A 20,743-nucleotide genomic window follows, 5' to 3' on the forward strand; every position below is an offset into this window, starting at 1 on the left:
TGTGCACATTCATAGCAAGAAACAGGGCAATATATATCAAGGTTCTTCAAAACGAGTGTAACTCTTGACCCAGTAATTCCACTTCTAGGAATTTGTCCTGAAGAAGTTATCAGATGTGCACATAAAGATTTATGTACATAGATGCTCAATGCTGTGTGATTTGCAATAATAAAAAATTAGAAACAGCCTAAATGTTTACAGTGAATTGGATAAATGAATCCATATGATGAAATATAATATAGCCCTTAGAAGCCATCTTTAATGAGGGAAAAGTGCTCAAGCTGTATTAAGTGGGAAAAAGTAGTTTAAAATATGACTCCAATATAGTTAAAATTGGATATAAAGCGGGACAAAATGAATATTATAAGTTATGCATGACAGAAAAGACTGGAATGAAATACATTGAAATGATCAGTGGATAGTAGAAGTATTGATTTACAAAACTTTTATTTGTATTCTTCCAAATTTAGGATAATAGCGGCATTCATTATGTTCATAATGTTAATGTACATTGAACCCTTTAAAGTTGCAGACCATTGTTTAGGCCACTCATGCATTCCCTGACACCCTGCCAGTGCTCTATCCTCCACTGGTACCTGTGTCCCTATCATTACCTGGGCCTGTGCACTTGTCGGCAGCTGATCCCCGGGGCCCCATTTGAAGATGGCCTTTCAATTTCAGTGTCCCCAGCTTTTCTTTTTTTTTTAATGTATCCTTTTCTACCTTCTTCTTCGTTGCTTTTCCCCAGAAGGATCCTGTTCTGCCTAAGTACAGTTCCTGATTAGATCCTACTTTTAAGGAATAGAATAAGTACATTTACCTACAACACCCTGTAAGATAGATATTACTATCTTCCATTTTACTGATGGGGAAACTGAGGGCCAAGGAAGTTAGGTGAACATTCCCGACTTCATCTAATTAACAAGTGCTGGAACCTGGATTTGAATGCAGACAATCTGCATACACAGTACAGATTCCCAAAGAGATGCTGATACCAAACCAGGAACAGAACCTCTCCCAGGAAGGCATGTATTTTAGTGGAAAGACAAGTTCTCAACTGGCTTGAGCCAATGCCTGGGGAAGTTAATGTCTAGGATATATTAGGTCTCCCATTCCAATGAGATTCCCAGGGGCTTCTATGGACTTGTTGATATGTGGATCTTTATGATCTTATTTCTTTGAAGTTCACTTCTTGGCAAAAAGCCCTGGGAACAACGAAGAATTGGGCTCCTTCATGGAGCTGAGAGGGTGTGCCTGTAGAAAGGGTACAGAGAATTGCGTTCCATGATTTTGCAATTTCACGAGCTTCTCAGTTATTGTTTTTCCTCGTATCAAGGAAGGAAAGGCTCAAATCTGTAAATGGTTATATGCAGAAAAAGCCTAGCTTACAAAAAGGCCTGACCAGAGCTTTTGCTATGTTGAGAACTCTGGATGGATACGTTCCCATGTGAACAATTCAGAAGGGGTCTCTCAGTGGGACAAACTGGGTCAGCGTGGGCTGCAGATGTGGGGGCCCAGGCTTGATGGTGAGGTGTACTGCCCAAAATGCAGAAGCTGAAGTTGCAAGATCTCCAGCTTATTGACATTTACCAGCTTGGCCAAGTCCAACGGTGACCTTTTGCATTTGCACCAGCGTGGTCCATCCAGCTCAGACTGCCTGGTAGTTTTATCCTTCCAAGGGAATTCTTTGGCCTGCCTGAAAAGGAAATCAATTGTTGGAGGGGCTGGCTTCTGGACAGAAGATTCATTTTAAGCTTTAGTTTAATAGACTACAGTAGATAATAGTTGCAATAATATTGACAATACTCAGTTCTCTTTCACATATATCACCCAGGGGTAAAAAGAAGCATTCTAAAAACTACCTTGAGGTTCTTGGCCTGTTGCCTTTGTCACAGGGAGGTATTGCTTTGCCAGTCATCTTGGTTTCCTCTCTACATTTGAGTCAATAAGACAAGAGAAGTATAACCCTGAAGGCTTGTCCATCCTCCACCTTGTTTCTGTCACAAGGCCTGAGTCACCCACTGCAGAAACAAGAAGCAAAGCCCACAAAAATCTATGCTATATATTTCCAAAAGGTGAGATGGAAGGAAGTTTCTAGTGGATACCTTTAGATCAGTTTTCCTACCTTAAAACTAAAGGCAGTTGGGTTGAGGAAAAACGAGGGAGACCCCACAGTTAGAGAATGATGAACTAGGAGTTTCCAACACAGCCAACACAGCAGAAACTACTCGTTGGCAGAGTTAAATAGCAGCCAAGGTAGCACCCATTTGTCTTTGTCACTGTCACCCAGTGAGGATGACCAATCATCAGCCAGAAAGTCCCCATAATCAAGTAATAATTGTGCTTAAGATGTTGCCTGGCCTCCATTCAAGCACCCCATGCAGACAACCCTTATTTAATGGGTTCCCAGGATTCTCATGTATCCTGAAGAGAAGGGTGGATGCTGCACTCTTAGAGGCCAGCTTCTGGCATGAGAGGGAAGCCTCTGCATTCTCACTAAGGTAGGACTAGATGGAACCAGACCTGGAATTCTGACCGAGCTTGATCAGAGGTGAAACTCCCTGTCATAGTTGTGATGTTTTCTTGCCATCTGCTCTCCCTGTCTCAACAGCATGAGGTGTCTGAAAAGAATCCCAAACAGTGTGTAGGAACTTCAGGTTGAGTGCTGACTCACCAGTGACCAGTCTGTGCCTTGGGGAAGTCCTCCCAGAGCTTTCCTTGGGTATCAGCTGTTTCAAGTAAAAATAGCAGGCTAAGTGAGTTCCATAAGGTTTGGGGCTAGATCACCTGCTCTCTCACTGCCTACCTTATGGCCTTGGGCAAGCTGACCCTCGCCTCTTTGAACTTCAGTTCCTTATCTATGCATGGAGGATTGAAATACATACCTCAGATAATAAAATTGGACTTGCGTAAAACAGTCCTTTCCAACCCTGGCATCATATTGGAATCATCTGGGAAGCTTTAAAATTCACCGATGAAAATTATCAAGAGTTCCATCACTGCGGGCCAACCACTGTTAATAATTTGATGCATTTTCTTCCAGTTATTTTTCCACCATGCTTATGCTCAGCAATTAACTTAATCAACAGCTATTTATCACTATTGATTGCATATCCACTGTGTACCAACCAGTGTTCTGGGTGCCACACTAGGTTATTACATGAGCATGACAAATGTGATGATAATTTTGCATTCTGCCTTTCCCACTCAATGTTTTACGTTGTGGAAGAAAATCCCACCTTATTGAATATTCTTGCCAATCCAGGGTTGTTAGTGACTAGATTATAGTCTACTTCATGCTTATACCATGATATAACTGCTGCTGAACATTTATATTATTTCTCATAACTATTCAGATCTCAGAAATAAAATTTTAAAACATTTTATTGCAGAAATATTGAAACATTATTTCTGCTTCTCCACTGGCTGACTACTTCTACCTTCTGCCAAACTAGGGGTAAAACTCAGCGAATTCTCCCAAAACACACATCCCCCATATCCACACTGGGCTCACAATGTCGAAGGCCCTCTCTGCTGCCCTCGGATTTTCACCAGAGCTTCATCTTTGGAGTGAGGCCTCTTTCTGGCACCTCCTGTCCACATCTCTGCTTAATTTTTCTCCATAGCACTTGTGTCATCCTATATATTTAAATTTTTTTATAATTTATGAGCAGAGTTGTTTCCTACTTGGATCTCTTTACTACTGTATCCCCAGTGCCTGGACCAGGGATTTGCTGCATGAATAAGTAACACTTATCACAACCCATTCCCAGTGGAGATGGAAGGAGGGAACATATGCATTGGCCCTACTAGGAGAAGTTTGAAAGGCCAAAGCCTAGAGAACTACAGAGCCTAATTTCAGAACAAAGTTAAGGTACAAAATCTCTTCTACTCTTGACTGTCCTGTCACCAAATTTGTCCTGGGACATGGAACTACCAGAAGCCATTCTCTAATGCCTTGCTCCAGGGGGCTGGGAGCTGGATTTCCTGTATCAGTATTGGTGCCGCTCTTTCTTCAGAAAGTTTGACCCTGAAGTTATCTACAGTGATTGGTCCAGTTTGATATCTATGAATATAAGCAACTCCCAAGAATTAAATGGTTCTGAGCAGACACAAAGGCATGGGCCCACAATGTCAACTATTTGCAGGAATTGTTGACTATCAGCCATGTGGAGGCCTGTGTGTTTTTAGCTCATGGGTCCCTGGGAAAAGTGTCAGCTGACTGTAGCCCAGGTGAAAAGATGACTGGTATTTCCTATACCTGAGTCAGACAACTTTGGGGGACCCTTTGTTATTTGTGCTCAGAATGGCAGACAGATCAATGAAATTCATTTTCAATCCTTAAGCCTTGTTAAACTGTAGCTACGGTCCAGCCTAGGACTGAGGCATTGAGTGAAATAGCCTAAAGACAGGAAAAGGGCAGGGAGGGTAACCTGCAGTTATGACATATCTGCCAGAGCTGGCATCTGATTTATTTATTTGTTTATAATTTTTTATAAAATAGAACTCAAATAATGCACACATGGGGTTAAAAAAAAAGGACTTAAAATTGAAAGTCATCCTTCCACAGACAGCTATGAGTCATTTCTTCAGTCTGTTAGTTTTCCCCACCCAAAGGCACCACTTTTAGCAGTTTTTTGTGCATTCTTTTAAAAAATGTGTGTATGCATACACGTTTAAATACATGGCAGTGTACTATACCCGCTTTTCTGCACCATGTTTTTTCACTTAATATATCTCAGCAAATGTTCCATAGCAGATCAAATAGATCTTAATTTTTAAATGCTTCTTCATAATCTATTATTTGACTGAACTGTAATTTTTTACCGACTCCCTCTTGTAGATTTTAGATGTTTACAATTTTTGCTATTACAAAAATTACTGTGATAAACATCCATATATTTCTATGTTAAATAATCTTCTTAAATTGATTATTTAAAAATTTACTCATCTGCATAGAGAACTAAAGAAATATTAAAAAGCACAAAGAAAACAATAACATTAATGTAGAGATAGCCATCATTAATATTTTAGTATGTTTCCTTTGTCTGTTTTCTTGGTACTTTATTTTTATATTAATATTAATAAAACAGTGCAATTCTTTATCCTTTACTTCACTTTAACTTATTGTGAGAATTTTCCTGTATCATTAAATACTCTTCAAAAGCAACACTTTAGAACACGAGAAAATTATCCCTCCTATGGCTAGATTGATTTATTTAAGAATTACCTCACTGTTAGATGTTCTGATAGTTTCTGTTTTTATTTTTTGTTTGTGTATGCAGTGCTTCAACATATATGTTTGTACATAAATCATTTTCTGAGTCTCTACTTCCTGAGGGTTTAACATGAAGAAGCATATAAACTTCCCTTTAGTTCCTTAATATGCACTGCCAACTTGCTTTCTCCTCCTTTTAGGCATAATGTAAAGTTACACTGCTCTACTGCCTTGAAGTTAGAAGTGGCTGTGTGACTTGCTTTGGTCACTAAAATTCCACTGAGTGAAATTGACATATGTCACTTCCAGGTGGAAGCTTACGTGGCCAGGTGAAAATTAGTTTTTGTCCTCCTGCCCTGACAAACAGGGACATTCTGGATGGTGAAAGCTCTATGTGCCTGGGTCTCTAGGGGAGGAGACTTGGGGCAAAGAAAACTCCGCATTAACCCTCACTGGACACTTTGCATAAATGAGAAATAAACCTTTGTTTTTAAAAAGGACTGAAATTTGATTATTGTTTTTGATGGGGTTCATCAAGAGAATTAAGTCTAAATGCCCCCAGACATCCATTGTAAGTAATGAATTATTTTCTCTCCTATACATCTAAATAGTACTAATTATGTATCAGCCACCAGAGAATTGAGAAAATTGTCACTCCGTCAGAGAAATCACACCCACCCTTGTTGCTATAGAAATTGTTTATCGTAACCAGACCTAAGGCAATCATCATGTGGTATTTTCTTAGAGGAACTGATTCAAGGATGCATCTGAAAAAGAGCGTGCTTTCTGACTTAACACAAGCTAAATTTTTTCTTCCCTCTAGATACTGTCATGTCTGGATGGGAGTCCTGAGATTGCGGCAGCCCTCCCATGATGAGCCAGAGGAGGAAGCCTCATGTGGAAGAAGGCAGGACCCACAGCCATAGTTGCACAGGTCTATTCAAGCCACACTGATCACTGCCCTAACCTCTGGATTTGTTTGGTTACACCAGTGAGTTTTCAGTTACTTATAGCCTAACACATGTGTTGCTTGAGGTTTAGCTTTTCTGGATCACACTTTTTCTTACTCAGCCCTCTACTCCCAGCCCAAGGTGGCAATAGAGAAGGTCAGCCTGCTACCCACCACTCCCTTGCCTTCCCCTCCTCACTTTGAGTGGGCTCTTTCCCTCGCTCGATTCTTTTTTGGCAAGCCTCCTATCCTGGTGACCTGAAATGAAGACGAGTCCTCATAATTAATCATTTTGACCAACTGTGACTTTAGCTCTGAGGTTTGCGTAGAGCCCAGCCCTTTCATGGGGGAATCTAGTGTGTATGCCCTAGCCTTTCCTAGAAAAAATCACCCTTTGAGCACTTCTCAGTTTGCTTGACAAGTTCAGAGTCATGAGTATTTTTTAGGTAGAGTGGAGAGGACTCCACCAGACTGTTTCCCCCAGGACGCTGAGAGAGTGAGAAAGAGGATTGGTGCATACTCAACTGAAAGGAGATGTAAAGGACAACTGTGCGCTCTTCCAGATCCATTGACCCTTGCTGTGCTCTTTTTCATCCTGACCTGTGCCCTGTGAGACTGAGCTCTGCAGACTACACCACCCAAGCTTGCTTGCCTTCTGGCTTCTAGATTGGTAGGGCCAATAAGAGGCAGCAGCAGGAGATTAGAAGGAGAGACTGTCAGGTAGGGGTATTATTCCTTCAGCACTGGCAGGGTTGGCATCCCTTTAGGACCACAGTTCCTGCCAAGTGCCCTTCATCTCTCACCAGAATCTGGGATCTTTTTCTCCCTTTACTCCTTCAGGCCAGGCGTAGTAATGGCTCCCTGGTATTTCTAGTCCCAGGGTGCTTCATCAGCTCTTAGACATTCCCCACTGATCTCTGTCTTTGCCTCTGTCAATAGAACAATTAAACTCCTTCACTTGAAACCTTTGAATGTGCACCTGCTTCCTGCCAGAACCCTGTAATGAATAACAATTCTATGATTTTATTCCTGTTTTACAGATTTAAAAAAAGGAGGGGACTCAGGAGTCCAAATGACCTGCCTTTAAAAAGTCACCTTACTACATTGGTAGCAAAGGGTGAAGCTGCTTTGAGACCATGTCTTTCTGATCCAGGTTTTGTAATTGATCTACTCAATCCCTCAATGCCCACCAATCCCTACTGGACATCAAGAGTGAGAGTCACAAGCAGATGTCTCTCAGATGGGAACTGGTTGTCACATATGGTTAGTTTGATTTGTTCCAGGTTTTAAAAATTGGATAATTTCACAGAATTCTAGATTTTTTACTTCTACTGAAAAAACCAGAAAATCTGGAAGCAATGACATTATATTCTTTTGTGGAGACAATGGCCTGGAACCAAACAGCAGCTTCCTCCTTTAGATGAGGTATGAGATTTCTGGTCCCCACAGTCCATGCCATTCCCTATTGCCTTGCAACTGGATCACTCTGCCCGTGGCTGTTCCCTGTCCAGCCCCTGGATGTATTGGGTTTATGAATCCTGGCCTTGAATCTCAATGATGTGTTCTGCATTAGCCAGACAAGAATGCCTCACTAGAATGTAAGCTCCATGAGGGCAGGAATTGTCATCTGTTTTCTTGACTGTGTCTAACTGTGCCTTAGAGCAGTGTCTGCAGTGTACTGGACCTATAATACAGATTTGTGAGTGAATGAATGAATGAATGATATCTTTGTGTGGCCTAGGTGTTTTGGGGCTGATGGTCTGCTGAAAATGCGGGATCCTAGGGAGCGCTGAGAAGTATCAGAAGCCAAGAAAATTCTTCTGACTGAGACATATTTGCAGGTCCATCTTGTTTTAAATCTCTATCAGACTATTTTGGTCTCTTCTTTTGCTTTTGTGTAGTTTAATACCATGGAGATTCCAGCTCTTCCCCTTGCTGGGTTTGGGTTTGGGGACAGACACCCTGAATGTTGCAGGCTTCACTTCTCTTGCTGTCTACATCCTGCCCACTAGAACATTCTACCCCATCACCCCAAGGCCCCACAAATATAAGCCCATCAGGCTTCTGGATCACAGCCAGTCTTCAGGCTATCTCTAAGGGTTCTTTTTTTTCTCCTTCCTTAATTAGATTCTAGCATTCAATATAACTGCTTTACCTTTAGAGCTCCAGATGTTTTGGGTGGATTCTTGGCAAAGAAAGGACATTTGGGCCTAGATGAAAGGTGTCAGGAATAACTGGGCTTGAAAATCATTGGGCTGCTGCATTACTGGAGATGAGATGGTTGGATTCAGAGATGGGGAAAAGGAGACCTTCAGTGACTTTCTCTTCCTGTTTGGATCCACATGGAACCTCGAAGAGGCAAATTTCATCCTCCCGGCTCCACTGTGACTCCTTAGGAGGGAGTCAGGCACGCTCGGGCAGCAGATGGTCTATCTCCCCTAAACAGTGTGACAGAAGTGGGGCGTGCTCACTTCTTGGCATCTGCTGGTGGAAGTCAGTTTTGCTGCAATGCGATGGCAACTTTCTATCAACCATGCAGACACTTGCTTGGGAAGAAGTGAGCCCCCGGTCACTGGCAATTCTCAGGGCTTGTTTCCCCAGAGCTCCATGTTGAAGCATGGTGTTGGAGTTTGCCAGGCAAATGACAACTCTTGCTGGGATAGCTGCATATCTGTTGTCTCTTTTCATCCTTGCTTTATTTTATAAATACAGAAGCTGAGGCTCAGAGAGTTTCAATGACCTTCTCAAAGTCACATAACCAGTAAATCGTAGAGCTGGAATTTGAACCCAGAATCCCAAATTCCCTGTTGTTGATGGCAGTACTTTGCTGTAAAAAGGTGGAAAGACCATCTGCGAAGAGCATGATGTGCATGTACAGGATAAAGGATGAAGCACCTTTCATTTAGGTCCTGACATGGCTGGAAACCAGTAAGAAGTTCACGGTGGCTAGGCAAGTCGAATTCAGTTGGAAACCAGATTGACCAGATGGCAAATGGCACCAGGGTAACTGTCCTGGGGAGAGAGGTCAGTTTTTTTTAAAGACAAACTTAATCATATTTTAAGAAATATGATGAACAAACACATAAACGGTCCTTCTTGGGTATTGGAGTAAAGAAGCTGAAAGATGTTAAAATCTAGACAATGAATAAGGAGCCCGTGCTCACTTAACATTTTCACCACTTAATCCTTAAATCCTCCGTTTGCCCGCCCACACTCTGCAGCCAGGGCCAAAAGGGCTTTGGCTCCTCTTACACAGAAACTATAGCTGCTTCTGTGGTGAGCCACAGCTCCCCAGGGCCCGGCCTCTGATGAGGGTCAATGACGTCATCTTCGGCAGGAGTTTCAGACAGAGAATTCCCCCAAGACCTCGAAATCAATATGTCTCTGCCCCCCTTTGCCTTTCCAGCCAGAAAATATGCCCATTACTTGAGTTTTGTCTGCTGCTTTAAGATCTCAGCTTGCCACCAAGCTTGACATGCCTTCTTATTCTCATCTCCGCCCACCTTCACCCCATTTAATTGAAGTCCAGCTCAAGTATGGTAAACTTCAGAGCATTTCAGCAATATAAATTCTCAAAGTTAGCAAAGTCATTTTCCATTTGTCCTCTGTGGATGCTTCAGTTCCTAGCGAAGAAGCATCGGGGCTCTAGAGTACCCTTCCCCCACGTCTTTTTGAGCAGATGCTCTTTTATCTGTTTTAGATTTTGAGTTTCTGCATGTAATTATTTTTGAACTGGGACTGAAACAGTTCAGAACACACCTCCTTATGGCATACTTCCACCAAGGTGGTGGAGGTGCTTGGGAAACCATCTGATTGCATGGCCTCTCTCAGTCTTTTCCCTCCTGTTTTTCTTTTTCTGGGAAAGGCTGCATGAGGCCCATATGGCAGGGCAAGTGGGAGCCATAATGTGGGTTCATGGAAGGAGCATGGATAATGGTCACTTCACAGCCTCACTTTCATTACTGAGAAGGTGGATGGGGGAGAATTACCATGCATCTCATTAAATCAATATTTTATTTCCTTCCCTACTCCCAGCTGCCCTCCCAGCTTTGATCTCTCTGCCTCTGGGGCAGAGCTGGACAGGTGACTTTCATGATGCAAATCAGGGTCGGCAGGCTCTCTGCCCAGGCTTTGATCTCCTACCTAAGAGAAGGCTGGCAGGGAACTCCGTGGGCCCCACCTCCAGGTTCTCTGTAACCTTGGGCGAGGTGGAGCCTGTGGAAGGACTGTTCTTTTGTTTTTGTGAAAAGCAGCAGCCCTTAAACTACCTGAGTTCCAGTAATGTACACCATGTGAGGTGTTGGAGGAGCTAGATGGGAGAGGGCATCTTGTTTAACAGATATCTATCTATTTATCTTATTCAAATATAGGTAAAGTTTAGAACAAGGCCAAGGCATTGAGAAATAATCGATTCTCCACCTGTCATACTGGGGGCTTCTTTTTTGACTCTGATAAAAGCTATGCATACTTTCCCTTTCCCCAATATTTGTTTTTCCTTTTCTTGCCATCTGCTATTGATGCCTAGCCATAGTTCCGGGGTAGACAGGAAAAGGGACATAACATAGCGGAAGTAAGAGTTCTTCCCTAAGCAGAGTACAGGCTGACCACGAAGGGAAGGTAAAAGCAATTTTCAGCCGTTGCATTTCTGGGACTTACAGGGAGAAAAAGGAAGATAGGGGGAGGAGAGGCAGGGAGAGACATAAATGTCTCCATCTCTTGATGACCAGGAATCTGATGAGTAACACTTGGTGCTGGGGATCTGATGCTCTTCTGCTTCATATTTCAGACTCTCAGAGTAGATGATTTTACAGGCTGCCTTTATTAGTGTGAATAAAGTTAGGTTCATGAACATAAATTCTTACATTGTTTTTATATTTCTTATTACATTACAGAGTTGTAAAAACCTTGTTTGTACAAGTAATTATTCATAGACTAGCTTCCAGAAACCACTGTCCTAGACTCTCTACTCACTAGGTATCTATTTCTGTCTTGTTCCAGTTGGACTTTAGTTGGTTTGTTTATGTAATAAGGAAAAGAGATCCCCTCAGATTGCTTCAAATAAAAGAATGCTGTTTTAAAGACAGATGTGGCTTTGTTGAGGACTAGAACTCTTGGGCACCAATATCTGTCTTGGAGAGTGTCTTCTCTCCATCCATCCAATATCATCTCTTTTTTAAAAACATTTTTTTGGCTGGGCACAGTGGCTCACACCTGTAATCACAGCACTTTGGGAGGCCAAGGCGGGTAGATCACGAGGTCAGGAATTCAAGACCTGCCTGGCCAAGATAGTGAAACCCCGTCTCTACTAAAAATACAAAAATTAGCTGAGTGTGGTGGTGGGTGCCTGTAATCCCGGCTACTTGGGAGGCTGAGGCAGGAGAATCACTTGAACCCAGGAGGTGGAGGTTGCAGTGAGCCAAGATCACACCACTGCACTCCAGCCTGGGTGACAGAGTGAGACTCTGTCTCAAAAAAAAAAAAAATTAATTTTGTGAGTATAGAGTAGGTATATATATTATGTTGGTGCAAAAATAATCCTGGTTTTTGCCACAAAAAGTAATTGCAAAAACCACAGTTACTTTTGCACTAACCTAATATTTATGGCGATTTCCTTCTCTATGGTCCTGTTGCTATGCCACAAACCACTCCCAGATGGAGTAGCTCAAAAGAACAATTATCACTGTTTCTCATGCCTCTGTGGGTTGACTGCACTCTGTAGTTCTTTCTCAAGGTGTTTCTTGTAGTTGCAGTCAGGTGGCAGCTGGGGCTAGATTGATTTGAAGGCTCAACCTAGCTAGACTTGTAAGGTGTCCTACTCACATGACTGTTGGCTGGGAGTTTAGCTGAGGCTGCCAATTCCAGTAACTGTGTGGCCTCTCCATGTGGCTTGGATTTCTCTTGGCATGGCAGCTGGGTTCTAACAGAACATCCCAAGATACCCAGGTGGAAGCTGAAAGGCTTTTTACAGCCTATTTTTGGAAGGCATGCTCTGTTGTTTCCACCATATTTGACCAGTTGTAGGGTCAGTCCCAATTCAAAGTGAGAGGACTATGAAAGGGCATGAATGCCAAGAGGACTGGTGGACTGGGAGGGCCATCTCTGGTACCACAGGACCACTCCTTTGCTCACCCATAGCTTATGCTCCCTCATAGCTTTAATTTACTCATGATCCACCCTGACAATTGCCCCTGGACTCTCTAGATACTTTTCCAGGATACTGTTTCAGTTCCTGTCCCTACTCTTACTGGCTTAATCATCCAGTTCTCTCAAATTTTAAATTCTTGATGGAGGACTCTGCTTGGTCCTAGAGTCACTGGAAAGCACATGGATTGCTCTCTCGGACCCTGTCCCATCAGTTATGGCTAGATTCGGGTGGAGCCTAATAGCATTCAACATAGCGACCCAGGTTTGCCTTCTCAATACAACCATGGGTAGGGAGGTCCCTCTAGGAGACATGTCTGATACAAATTATTTTTCCTTTCCTCTTGCCCATAGAATTTGATAATAAAGTAGTGCAACTCTAAAGGTACCAGGAGTCCAGAGAGGTAAGTTTCAGTCCCTCTGTCTTATTATGTCTTATATCCAGTTTGCAGCTTTTTAAATTCTGCCACATATGAGTTCTATTAGAATAGACTCTATGAATCCTGGAATTTAACCTTGGCCTTTGTTGTCCATGACTCAGAGAATACACTCATGTATCTCAGTGCTTGAAAGGAGAATGGGTTGTAAATTCTGGACCCCTTACTTTCGAGATGAGGAAACAGAGACTTTAAAAATGGATTGATTAAAAATTTTGTGAGTATGTGAAGTCAGAGACCCACAAAACTCATCTCTCAGTACTCCAAATCCAGCACTCCTCACTTCACTGCACTGCTTCCCTGGGAGGAAGAGGCAAATTAGGAGCCAGTGAAAGTGGACACACGGAGCTCAAAAGATAGCAGGTGGGCTCATGTTGATGCCACCAAGCCCCATTCAGACAGAAAACACTGCTCACCACCTGAGAACAGCCATATTTCTGCTGCCAGGTTGGCTGCTGGCATCTGCTTCCAGCTGACCTGCCTCTAAGATTGAATGCAAGTTTCACTCAGCCCAACTCTCTACCCATCCCAGTGACCAGCATTGGCTCAGAATCTTCCATTCCCACCCTTGTTTCTCAAAGGGAAAGAGGTCAGCATCTTGGCACATCTCTTTAAAGCCATGGTTCACATGCTGCAGTAGGCTCTCTGGGGAGCTGGGTAATATTCTGAGCTCAGTGACTTCAGCCTGTATAAACTCATGGAGTATTTACTTATATGGGATTTTTCAATCCTACTTTCCAATGTGGGCTGAAGAATTAGGCAAAATGCCGTGCATTTATACTGGGAATCATAAAATGGATTCTGCAGAGTGGTATTGGTTGAAAAATAGTTCTCCATATGGAACGTTGAAGAGTGCTGAAGAACCACCTTCCTGGAAGGTTTTTTTTAAAGATAAAAACAATAATGCTTATGGCTTAGAGATAAGTTGGGTGACAGGAAGAGCAAGATTTCTCAAGGTTCTGTTCAGGTGCAGCTCTTAGGAAGTAGTATCTTTGTTAAGTATAGTAAAGAAGAAGATATATTTCCCAATGTCAGATTTTTTAAAAAATTACATCCTTGAGGCAGAGCTGAGTCATTAAGGTCAACCAGTTTTTGGGTCTACTTAGAAAAAAATTGTAAATTCAGGCAATCTTGCTTTCCCTAATTTATCATTTCTTTTGATACCTTTTCATTCCCATTACGGAAGCTCCTTTCTTTCCCTTGAAGTGGAATGCCATTTCTTTACTTCATTACTAAGATCTGCTGGACATGATGCATAATCTAATGTGTATTAAGTGATGTTCATCAGCCAATATATTAATTAATTTAGGAGAGGAACTTCTCTAACATTTCTGAAATTGTTGCAGGCAGGAAGGCTCGCTCCTCTTTTACTTTATTTATGCATTGACCCTAGAATAGTCTCTTGGCCTAGAGTAGTATCATGGAAATAGCACTGTCTGTGGAGCCAGAAAGACCCATAATGTATTTCTGACTCAGCCACTTACTAGCTGGGTGGCCCTGAGCAGTTACCAACTTCATGAGCCTCAATATTCTCCTTTATAAAACAATAGCTATTAGGATAAACTCTATGAAATTGTCATTCCAGTATCTCACCCTAATATCTCCCAGGGTTGTCATGAGATTTAAATGAGGTAATGTGTGCAAAGGGCAAAGTGTGGGCACATGGCTTATCACATATCAGATGCTCCCTTTGGGTTAGTTTTCCTTGTTTGTTCAGTCACTTCTAAGGCAATGACGATGGTATTATTTACTCTTTCTTTCTAAATATGAAAAACAGTGAAAAACAGATCACCACCCATTTTCCATGGAAAGTCCCTTCATCATTTATTTCTGTTTCTGGTTCTTGTGTTGAAATAACAGAGAGCTACTGAACTGGTAGGATTTCTTTTATATTCACAGCTTTCTTATCATAACTAATAATGGCCTCTTCCCCTCCGATCTTTTTTTTTTTTTTTAAATATTCTCCTCCAAAATATGCTTTGCCCCAGAAACTGGTTATTTACACTACGTATGTTCCAGAAATCCCTTGTAATGAACCATACAAATCTATTTGTCCTGCTGCTACTATAATTGCCTATATCTTATTATAACTTAATATGTAACAGATTTTTTTGGCGAGACCAAAAGCAACTGAGCATTCACTGAAAACGCAGACGCTGAAGGTTGTTGAGGAGCCAGTGAACCCACTAATTGGATAAAGGGGGGATGGTGTGGAAATTTAATTAAACTGGCATTTGCTCTAGCTGCTGAAAATATTAATCAGAAAATGAGTTGTATAAAAAAAGTAAAAGGCAGGAGATGACATTAAAAATGCCTTCGGTGCTGTTCTTCCTGGCATTGATGAGATCGGGCTCCGCTTTCTTTCAGGAGGTGTTGGTCATCTGTCCATTGAGCTCTGCCGACAGCTTGCTTGGGCAGAGATCACAAAGAAAGACACTTGGAAAGCTGTGAGTTGGGAGGAGGAGTGTGAGATTCTTGATTTGGGGACCAGATGCATCTCTTGGCAGCCCTTGATACAAACATAAAGATAAAATATGTGTCTGAAAAAAAAGAAGAAGAAAAAAGCCAATTTTCCCCCTTCTTCTAAAGAAGTACTCCTCCCAACAAAAGATGAGCCGAACATCTGCATCCAGTCAAGCAATAATGCTTAAACAATTGTCAAATTTGAGAGAGGTGGATGAGGTTTTGAACCAGGCATTTAAATACATTCCATAACCCAGGAGCCTCTGGACAGATACCACCCTCCCTAGGCCTGAAAACAAGAGTGGAGGAAGGCAAACGCAGATGGGAACGCTTGTGTTTGGTCCAGGGGCTGCTCTGATAGGGCTGTTTAAGCGCTCTGAATGGCCTGCACAGTGGTTCCCCTAAAGACCATTGCCCCATCACCATTGGGGACAGCTGGGCTCTGCCTGAAACTTAAGGTTAATGAAGGCAGCTGAAGAGCCTGTAAGGCAGAGGAGGATAATTCTTCACCCAGAAGGCCACAGACCCTGGAGTTTTCTTTTCAGTCTTGGCCATTTGGGCTTAGGTTTCCAGAGGAGCCTTCCTGGTCCATGGGATGTTTCAGTTCAAGGGTGCCTTGCTTCAAGAAAATCTACTACGTGAAAATGGGAACTTGCACAGTGTTCTTGCTGTTTTGTCATGATTGCTTGTTTTGTTTTGTTTTGTTTTTCACCATTTGGGAAAACTCTGATGACCAATGCTGATCTGGGATGAAATTTATTGCAATCCTTTTATGTAAATTTCTACTTCTTGAGAGTGACCAGAGCCCTGCAAGCCTCTGTCCCCACATATGACTCTGCTGAATGGGCACACTTTCTTGCAACCCCTGTTGCTGAGACCCCTGGTTACCTTCCCTGCTCTTCTTTTTTTGACCACGTAGCAAGAAGACAGAGCAAGGAACTAGAGAGTGAGGGGCTATTTTTCCTAGCTTCTTTAGTTCACCCAGGATAGTCTTGGCATTAGTTTCCTAGGGCTGTTGTGACAAATTTACTATAAACTGGACAGCTTTAAAAAAAAAAGGAAATTTGTTGTCTCATAGTTTTGAAGAGCAAAATTCTAAAATCAGTGCTGATAGGGCCATGCCTCTTCTGAAGCTTCTAGGGAAAACTATTTTCCTGCCTCTTTGTAGTTTTTCGTGGTTGCTGGCAGTCCTTGGTGTTCCTTGGCTTGTAGACCCATCACTCCAATTTCTGCCTCCATCTTCACATGGCTGTTTTTCCTCTGTGTGTGTCTCTGTGTCCCCCTCCCTTCTCTTATAAAGACCCCCTGTCACTGGACCAGGGCCCACGCAAATCCAGTATAACCCCATTTTAACTTGATGATATCTGTAAAGATTCTATTTCCAAACAAGGTCACATTCACAGGTGCTGGGGATTGGGACTTTGCCATATCTCTTTGGGAGATGGAATTCAACCCACAACAACGTTTATTGAGAGAAATGGTATTATTAGGTATATCGCTTCCACTTAGGTCCACATGCCTGTGTCAACCTGGATTTTATTTTATTTTTATTTTTTCTTTTTTGAGACAGAGTCTTACTCTGTGGCCCAGGCTGGAGCGCAGTGGCATGAGCTCAGCTCACTGCAACGTCTACCTCCCAGGTTCAAATGATTCTCTTGCCTCAGCCTCCCAAGTAGCTGGGACTACAGGCACGTGCCACCACACCCAGCTAATTTTTGTATTTTTAGTAGGGGCGGGGTTTCACCGTGTTAGCCAGGATAGTCTCCATCTCCTGACCTCGTAATCCACCCACCTCAGCCTCCCAAAGTGCTGGGATTACAGGCGTGAGCGACTGTGCATGGTTCAACCTGGATTTTAAATAAGGTCTATGATAAAAACAAAAATTGAAGCTTTGAGCTTCTATTTATGTACTTCTGGTGAATGTGTGTTCCTAACATGATCACACTTGTACCAAAAAAATAAATTGCGTTCAAAATAACACCACAAATTAAATGTATCTTGCAATTTTTTAACATTTAAAAACTTTTAAAATCTCTATTTAAAAACCAGTGCACTAATGCCAATTGTCATCTCTTAATTCATTTTGAGATTATAGCCTTTTTACATTTGGGTGTTAAGCTATCCCATCTCTTATTATGAAATAAGGATAACTGCAAATGGTATTTATTTGTTTTTTACGTTTATTTTATAATATCCTAACTTGGCAAAATAAAATGTTGGCAGTCCTCTGTCAGTCTTAAAATATTTGAGGCCATTTTACTACTCAGTAAAATCTAAAAGTGTGGGAATCATTGTAATAGGAGATATCTATTTTCATCGCTTATGCCTAAAGAGTTTCCTTTATGAAAGTAATCTGTTCTTTAGTAGAGGCCACCACTAGTTTCACAAAGTTTGGGTTTTTATTGTTGTTTTTCATAAAATTAACTATTCATCTAGGAATGGGATGGAGTGAGAATTTGGAGAGAAACCTAAGACTGACCACAATGAATCAGAAATTTAGGAACTTTGAAATGTGGTTGTCAATCCATATGGGAAATTAATTCTGGTTTCCAAAAGTTTTGCACGTTCCCAGCTTTGCAGGGACCCATCTCCTGCATCAAATTCATGATGCCATTTTCAAATTGTGATGCTGATGCCTGAGTGCGTGGAAGTGATTCAGTATTTTGTTTGCAAAACCTGAAATGCCACCAGGCTCCATCAAAGTGGCCTGAACAGCTCTCTGTCTCTTGAGTGTGATTTTGGAAGGCTCAACTTGGCTCTAGTCATCCTACAAGTTAGCAGGTCACAGATAGGATAGTAGAATTAATGAGTAGTTGAAAACACAGATTTCTAGATTTCCTAATGAGAAAAACTAGTTTGTATCTCCACATTTCAGCAGGAATGGCCTCTCATAGTGCAAGGGAAGTGAGGCGAATCTTAGACCTGACAGTCAGACAAGATTGACTCTGGATATTGTCACTTAAGCTTATCAAAGCCCTCAGAGCTCTCAAGAGAGGTTGATTAATTATTGACAGGCGGGATATGAGGAAATGCTGACTGGATCATGATTACCTAGTGACAGGAGTCAATGCCGACAAATGGCTTAATAAAGTCCACCCATGCTTTCCAGCAAGGACTTAGGGAAAGGACATGGATTCCCATTGCAAGTGGACAACTGGAAGAACTTCCTCTCAGGACACCGAGGAGAGTTTTCAAATGAAATTGTGATGTCATTTTCCCAGAAATATTTTAGGTTCAAATGAAAGGACACATGTCTGAAATGGGTAGACAAGTTATTTCCTCATGGGGTTGGAGAGAGTCACTGAGCTGTATCCCATTGCAATGGCTGGGCTTGAAGTTCCTCTTTGGAGGTAGAGGAAAACCAAGTGCTGAGAAGAGGCAACACAGCTTCAAAGACCTGCCCCAAATCCATCAAAAACAGTTCTTACTCTGTCCCCTAGGCTGGAGTGCAGTGGCATGATTATAGTTCACTGCAGCCTTGACTTCCCAGGCTCAAGCAATCTTCCCATCTCAGCCTCCTGAGTAGCAGGGACCAGAGTTAGTAGAGTCTGCAGATGTGGAACCTCAGGTTGTGTGTGTGTATATATATATGTGTGTATATATATATATATATATATATATATATATATACACACACACACATTTATATATGTATATATACACATTTTTATATATGTATATATACTGCGCATATATACGTATTTACATTTGTAGTACACAGACATTTTCATCCCCTTCCCCGAAGATGAGGAGGTGGAGATGGCTACACAACAGTCTCATGGCAGGTTAGCTGGTCTGAGGAGAAGGTGCTAGAAGGAAGAGGGCTTCTCAATCTTGTGACTCAAGCACTCCCCACTGCTCTGCTTGTATGGTGTTAATAAATGCTATATTTCACACACATAATAAATGCTATTTTTCATATAAAAAACACTCTTCCTCCACAGTCTCACTGTGTGTTCCTGTGAGTACAGGGAGTGAGGGCTTGGCTCTTTTTACCAAGGCACTGTCTCTCCAGCTGTGTTCACAGCACACGTGTAGGTGCAGTTATGTACAGACATGCCCTATCTCACTGACACAGGACCCAGGGTCAGTTTTCATTTTGGTGAAATGACAATTTCTAGATTAGGTCGTTTTCAAATGGAGTTTGCCTATTGGGGCATCCTAATCTGAGGAAAGGCCTTTGTGCAGAGAAGAAGAATTTCACCCTTCTTCTTCAAAATTCTGCCTAAGTCTAGAGGAAAGGAAGTTCTCTACTCCCACTCCCACCCCCACATGTATACATATTCACCATAACAAAGCACTGCTAACTCAAGGGGTTGAGCAAGGGACATTTGCTAGGCCTCTAATGCTAGTGGCAGTTACCTGCATCAAGCCCCAGATTCCTTCTCCTCCTTGGGCCTCCTGATGCTACTCACAGGGGGATATTCTCACACTCACTCACAAAGAGATGAAAGATCTCTACAATAATTGGATATCATCCAATAGGGTATTAATATCTAGAATATATAGGGAACTCAAACAATTCAACAGCAAAATAATAATAATAACCTGATTTTTAAAATGGGCAAATGGTCTCAAAGGGACATTTCTCAAAAGAAGACGTAATAATGGCCAAGTATACGAAAAATGCTCAGTATCTCTAATAATCAGGGAAATGCAAATCAAAACCCCACTGATTTTGGTAGGAATGTAATTAGTACAGCCACTACAGAAAAAAGTATAAAGGTTCTTCAAAACACTGAAAATAGAAATACCATGTGATCCAGCAATTCCACTACTGGCTGTATATCCAAAGGAAAGGATGTCAACATGTTGAAGAGACATCTGCACTCCCATGTTTATTGCAGCACCGCTCACAATGGACAAGATGTGGAATCAACCTAAGTATCCATCAGCAGGTACGTGGATAAGGAATATGTGGTATATGTACTCAATGGAATATTATTGAGTCATAAAAATAATGAAATTCTGTCATTTGCAGCAACTTGGATGAGGCTGGGGACATTATGTTGAGTGAAATAAAACAGGCACAGAAAGACAAATATTAGATGTTCTCATTCATATGTGGGAACTAAAAAAGTTGAGCTAATAAAAGCAGAGAGTAGAATTGTGGTTAGCAGAGTCTGGGAAGGGTACTGGGGGATAGGGAGAGGTTGGTTAACAAGGACAAAATTACTGTTAGAGCAATAAGTTCCAGTGTTCTATAGCATAGCAGGGTGACTGTAGTTAACAATAATTTATTGTATACTTCATAGTAGTTGGAAGGGATAATTTTGAATGTGCCCAACACAAAGAAATCATAACATTGATTTCATCATTACACGTCATATACATGTATCAAGTATCATATGTGCCCCATAAATATGTACAGTTATTGTTTGCCAGTTAAACATAAAATTTTAAAAGGTGTTTATAAATGTCCTAAATTAAAGACACAGCCTTATCCTATAGGAGTCTCTGAAGCTAGCTTCCACATTCTCTGTTCTCCATAGTTACAGGACAGGCTGGCGGGGACAAGACTCACTGGGGCCCAAG

At 41.8% G+C, this 20,743-nt stretch overlaps 1 long non-coding RNA gene across 6 annotated transcripts in view; it reads left to right on the plus strand.

The window, feature by feature from the left end:
• LOC105480839 (uncharacterized) overlaps positions 1-20,087 on the plus strand; it is a 175,891-nt gene extending 155,804 nt beyond the window's left edge. For 3 of the 6 annotated variants that reach the window (XR_011624468.1, XR_986621.3, XR_011624469.1), the window contains exons 4-5: positions 6,042-6,209; positions 7,208-7,990. This is a non-coding gene — a long non-coding RNA (uncharacterized lncRNA). Of the gene's footprint in view, positions 1-6,041; positions 6,210-7,207; positions 7,991-12,662; positions 12,713-15,112; positions 17,252-19,974 lie in introns of those variants that run through there. The other 3 variants (XR_986622.2, XR_986623.2, XR_011624470.1) reach the window with 3 other exon arrangements.
• The last annotated feature ends 656 nt before the right edge of the window (positions 20,088-20,743 follow it).

Source organism: Macaca nemestrina, chromosome 6, assembly GCF_043159975.1.
Source record: "Macaca nemestrina isolate mMacNem1 chromosome 6, mMacNem.hap1, whole genome shotgun sequence".
Taxonomy (NCBI): Eukaryota; Metazoa; Chordata; class Mammalia; order Primates; family Cercopithecidae; genus Macaca; species Macaca nemestrina.